This window comes from Gavia stellata, chromosome 2, assembly GCF_030936135.1.
Source record: "Gavia stellata isolate bGavSte3 chromosome 2, bGavSte3.hap2, whole genome shotgun sequence".
NCBI lineage: Eukaryota > Metazoa > Chordata > Aves > Gaviiformes > Gaviidae > Gavia > Gavia stellata.
The window spans coordinates 96,494,842-96,501,077 of record NC_082595.1 but is presented as its reverse complement, the minus strand read 5'-3'; positions in this window follow the sequence as shown (position 1 = coordinate 96,501,077).

Below are 6,236 nucleotides of genomic sequence, written 5' to 3'. Positions count from 1 at the left end.
CATGAGAGACTTCCCCTCATGACTGCCCTCTCTACATTTGGAGGAGGCATTTAGTGAGCATCCATCCCAGCCATCCTGGATGTTATTTCTACATGTCCTCCCAGCTGTTTCCATCAAAGCTGAAGGTTGAACACCCCTCAAGTATTTTGTATATTTTGCTGAGACTGGGGCAGCTGCTTTCAAAAGCAAACAGGACTGAAACTGTATCCTTTGTCAAAACCATCTCACTGGTGCTGTTACAGCCATCCTAATTTACTGATCTTCACTCCACTAGAGGTACGCTAAGAAGGGTTGGGACCAGAAATAGGACTGTGTCTGTAATGAGGTGAGACAACACTCTACAGCTGAGGTTTTTTTGACCCTGGGGGGGAGTTTCAGTCCAGGACAGAATTTCACAGATTTACTTTCCCACACAACCTTTTCCAGTTTTCAAGAGAAACAGTTCTCTTTCACACTGCCCTTTATTATAATTTTTTGGTGAGATGAAACTGAGCAAACCTGAATGATTGGGACATATGACATGACAAGAAAATAAAGACCATTTCAGGTGAGCATTTTTCATTTATACTGCTCTATCTTACTACACTAAGATTGTTGACCTTATTAAGAATGTCAGTTTAACAGCCCACTTCAGAAAGATCTACATATGCACCTGGGTGTTAAACTGAGGCTTAAAAGACGTATTAAATCAAATAAAGATTGACAGCTTCCCGTTTCTATCCTACCAGTCAAGCACTGCTTACTTCAGCATCTACATGAAATATCAAAGACTGACAAGGGTGTATCTCATGGCCTTTCTATCTCTCCAAAGCACACCTGTCTTTACATAGATACCTTTGTTGCAAGGCCTTCTTTTTATTCTTTTCTTATACAGCATCTAGCACAATGATGCTCTAGCTTACGACAGAGCTCCAAGGCACTGCCACAAACAAAAAACCACACAGTAATAGCCATACAAATGGTCTTTAACACATATCAGGATTTTAGTAACATCCATTAGTTGATTCTTAGAAATCTTGGAATTTCTTTCCAGTCTAACGACTGTGGCAATATGACTTGTGCATCGGTTACTGCAAGCCAGAAGAAAACCTGGGCTTGAACTCAGTCCTTCCTACTTGACAGAGGTTACAACACTCAAATCAGACCCTCCACTTGGCCTAGGAATCAAGGTTGAAAGAGGAGCCAGGACCTGAGAGGCAGAAGCTCTGAACTATGTACCTATCAAGGACAATCTGGATTTACTTTCCATAGCATGCCCAGTCACAACCCACTTAGAGGGTGTACATGTAGGATCCCCCCAGAAATCCCTTCCCACCATGCCACCTGGTCTGCAACTCCATGGAAGTGAAATGAGCCTAAAGGCACTCCACTCTTCCACCTCTGTGCACCCCTGGTGAACCAGGGGCAATGGCTTGGGGCAGGCTTTACAAAGACAGACATGCATTTTACTGCATCAGTAGTCAAAAGATTGCCTAAACATCAGCTCAAAGCTTCCTACTTAACCTAGCCACGTCCTGTGGGTAGGGACCACCACCATTTCTGGTTCACCCTCTCAACATCTTAAGCAGCAGAAATTAACTCGGGGCAACAAAAGGCTTGCCTTGTTTGAGGTTGTCTTCCTGGATCTCTCATGACTAATGATTTAGTTAACTGATTACAGGAGGAAAGAAGATATTCGTTGCAGCTTATTCTATTAGTGGCTGAATCAGTCACTGAAAAGGTCCTCAAAAAATCGTCTAAGTGATCCCACCAAGACAGAGAAACAAAGGATCCTAGCCTGTCCCTGGCACATGTTCATGTAGCTTGTTCTTGAAAACACTGGTGATGACTGTTTATAACCTTCCCAAGTGATCTATCAGTGCTTTCCTCCCTTTCTAATTAAAATGCTTTTCCTTCACCCACTGTAAAAGATACCACCACCCAAGTTGAGATGCTCACAGACAACACCTGAAGCAGCTGCTAAGGGAAGCCATAGTTTCACCATGACCTGGTGACTGCTGGCTTCAGTAATACTATCTTGCCCTCATTCACTCCAGAAATTTTCTGAATGCCTTGTGTTCCTCTATATTACCTTCTTATCCATGAATAAACACAGCAGGCTTATCTCTGCTGCTCTGTGTTTGCTATAATAACTAGCATGAAGCCTGTATTTATTATCCAAATCCTGTTTTTAAATCTCACTCCTAGATAAAGCAGTAATGACATGGCTGCTCCTCTCAGATAACCCCACAGCTCTTCTTCCTTTCAGAAGGAAAAAAAACTACTTCCACCATGCCCCCACAGACCTGCTGCCATTCTACCATCTAACATAGTTGCCAGAAACATCCTGGCTTGTCCTGAGTTTCCATCCTTCTTGGGAAATCAACTCAAAGATAGCAGCAACTTTCCAAAGCAGATGCACATAGGGCATGTCTATTTCAAAGGGTGGAAAAGACTGCAGTTCATCCCCCAAAAATGGCAAAGCAGCATCTCGATTCTCACCAAGAGAGACACTCAAAAGTCACAGAAAGTCTCACAGTAGGTATGTGAGGGTCTCATTTAAGAGAAGGGCTCAGGTTTGCATATGATCTGAATGTCTTAAGTAGAATAAAGCGTCTGGTAATCACAGCAGAATAAGCTCAAGACTTTCCTTTGCTGGGAAACTACTTGGCTTGGGGAGTGGTGGTCTCACAGCAATGCTCCTGTGCTTCCTTCCAAACTCCAGAAGAGGAGCAGTGCTGTCTATAAACAAAAGAGATCTTTTGCTCGAGGAAAGACATAGGGAAGTTGGTGAGGTGAGGAAGGAAAGCTTGCAAAGTGAAAAATACGTAAAAAGGGAGAGAAGCAGAGAGGTTTTCAACAGGCAGAACCTCAACTGGCTTTTAAAGCAATTCACAATTGTCCTCTCCTGGCTCTAATGGCCCTGGCCGCAGACATTACCATTCCCAGCTGCTCACCAGATTACTTCCTGAGCAAGCAGAGCAGTCCAGAAGACAGTCGAAATCTGCTGCAGACAACAGCCACCTGGTTATGTCAGATCAGGGGACCTGGCCAACCTCAGCAGCAACACACAGCCACTGGAGCAGCAGAGTGTCCCCAGCACTCATCCACCCACAGCCATGGACTGCTGCAGCAGCAGTGCCAGTGGGTGTAAACCTCAAAGGGAGCTGGGACATCGGTCCAGTCCACCGTCATGGCTGGCCCAAGGAGAGCATCCCACCAGGTCCTCAGCACCACGCTCAGCCTCTCAGTCCGACCACAGCCTCCTCTGGTGAACATCACACTCCACTCAACCCCTTCCCTTACCCTCTCTGAAGATGACCGCTCCTTCCAATCCACTGGCATAAGAGTTCACGTAATCAGTCCCTAAACCTGGTTTAGTCCAGTGATCTGGATTAGCTCTAAAAAACAAAGTCTTCTGGCTTGGTTTGGGGTTGTTTTTTTTTTTACCCTAACCCAGTTCATTTTGACCACCCAAAGCTGCTAGACAATCATACATGGAATGAGATGGGCAGGTCAGCAGGTCTGGGAAGCTGGGAACTTCTGGGATGAGACCAGGGATGCAAAAGGAGTCCAATGACAGCTGGAAGCACATCAGCCCCCCCACCCCCCACCAAGGCCCAGGGCCACAGGGGTCTCAGATGCAACACACCAAAACAGTTGCGTTGGAAGCTGTTAATTAAACAGTTTATTTCAGCTTTCATTGATTTACGCTAAAACAGATTTAATACCAGACTGGATTAAAGCAGTGGAATTGCACTTTGCAAGAGCTGTGCCATCCATGGTGCTGTGTTTAATTACAAGCAACACCAAAGAAGCTTTTTTCCCCTATCAGTTTTCTCATTAGTGCTACTTAGGGTAAGAATATTTAATGAAAAACAACTGCATTATGAGAAAGAGCATTTGTGGGGATTTTCAGACCAAATACTTGGTCTGGAGTACTGTGTCCAGTTCTGGACTCCCCGATTCAAGAAGGACAGGGAACTGCTGGAGGGGGTACAGCAAAGGGCTACAAAGATGATGAGGGGACTGGAACATCTTTCTTATGAGGAAAGGCTGAGGGACTTGGGTCTTTTTTAGTCTGGAGAAGAGAAGACTGAGGGGGGATCTTATTAATGCTTCTAAATCCTTAAGGAGTGGGTGCCAGGAGGATGGGGCCAGTCTTTTGTCAGTGGTGCCCAGCGACAGAACGAGAGGTAACGGCCACAAACTTGGTCATAGGAAGTTCCATCTAAACATGAGGAGGAACTTCTTTACTTTGAGGGTGGCAGAGCCCTGGAACAGGCTGCCCAGAGAGGTTGTGGAGTCTCCTTCTCTGGAGATATTCAAAACTCACCTGGATGCATTCCTGTGCAGTCTGCTGTAGGTGAACCTGCTCTGGTGGGGGGGGTTGGACTAGATGATCTCCAGAGGTCCCTTCCAACCCCTATCATTCTATGTCTGTGTCTACTTGGATGCTTCTAGAAGCCTAGCTTAATACTTATTGAGTAAATTGGGCAGCGTGACCTAGAGACTGCAAAGAAATTACATCGCCTGCTGTGGGCTCCTGGACAGCAGCTCCATGTGTTAAAATTAGAATAGCTGGAATCTTCATTTTTAAATATGCCAGATTATAATCTTTTAAGTAAATGCTCAGATGTTTCAACCTAGTTTGTACTATAATAGGAAAACCTAACAATTTTTGTGCAGGTGATTCTGACAGAACCTGGCATGTGCTGAATTTTCCAGATAAGGTATTATGTTGAATAAGTGACGAAAACAATTTTTAAGAAGTCAAACCTTGGGGTCTGCAAGTTGAGAACGTTAACAAAATCAGGTCATGCTCTCCATGGACAGAAACTCGCAGTCTGCATTCTCATACTAGCCACTATACATTTTGTGCCAAGAACACAACAGGCACTGTCTGAGACAACAAAAAGACAATCTCTCCCCTAAGGAAACCTAAAACCCAATAGATGACGTATTCTGGAGGCCTTTTAGGTGTTCAGCTTTGTGCATTAGTAGAGTCACTAGAGTTCACAAGAAATAAACTGAAGTATTTGAAAGGGAGAGGGAAGCTTTGATCTCTTGGATAATTTTGCATCAGCCCAGATTAAACCTGCTCTTCACACCAGGAGTTGTTGTACAGCAAATCGCTGCAGGCTGTGGAGGTGTCCAGCTTCTGCTCCAAGCTCCCGTGATCCTGCAGGAGAGCTACCAGTTGCCTTCACCAGAGTGTGCCCATGGACGTTATGCATCATATCTAATGCATAACATTCTTTATATTTTAACTGAGAACTAGTTGTTCTTTAGAATGATCTAGAAACCACGTACAAAGGACAAAACAGCTGCAGAATTTAGATAATGTCATTTAGTTTCACCATTACTTTCATCGCTATTGAAGCCAGCCAGACTTTTTCACGAAGGACATAAAATCCTGGAGTTCATTTAATCAGCTAACATTCCCTTACACGTGAGCCTCTCTCTCATGCTGCAGAGTCATTTGCAAAGGGCATCACTTTATAGCACGTGCTTTCATATCTGTGTGACAGTCCATGGACAGTTACACAAGACAATGCTGGGACAATTTATAGGTCTAATCCTACCAGATGACTGATTGTTGTGTTGTAAGCAAAATTCAGTCAGGAGAGCTTGCAAGATCAGCCTCTGTGCTTGTTAGCATCCAGCACAGGACAGCTGTGTTTCGGCTACCTATTGACCAAGCAATCGAAAAACAATTGCTGCATCCATCCAGGGAAACATCCAAAGAGCTGTACAGTTCAGGAATGGCGGAGGTTTCCAAATAAAATCAGCCTGAAGGGGCTCGATCCACAAAATGATTATGAGGTTCCAAGCTTGCCAACAAAACTTCAGCATTACCCTTATAAGAAATCTTTCATACATGACATTTTGCTTGCCTGCCTCTAACAATAAACAACCACCAATTTTTGCAGCTTTCACAGCTGTAGACTCTACAGATCAGGATTTGGCTTTATGATTGTGTCTAAGAGCTCCTGATACAAACCATCTACACCAAAACGTCCAGGGGATGCCTCAGAAGTATCCCACAGAAGTCACCAAAAAACTCATGGATTTATGCATATCTCTGGTCCTCTGCTCCACAAACCATCAGCTCTTTCTCCAAAAGTTCCTCGCTTTAAAAGGGAGGGATCTAACAATCGAAGGCTATTCCAGAAGGGGATTTATTAGAGGCGTCTAAAAGAGGTGGGTGAACCTGAAGGTGCATCCCTCGTTTTATTTCCTCACTGTCTGCAGCA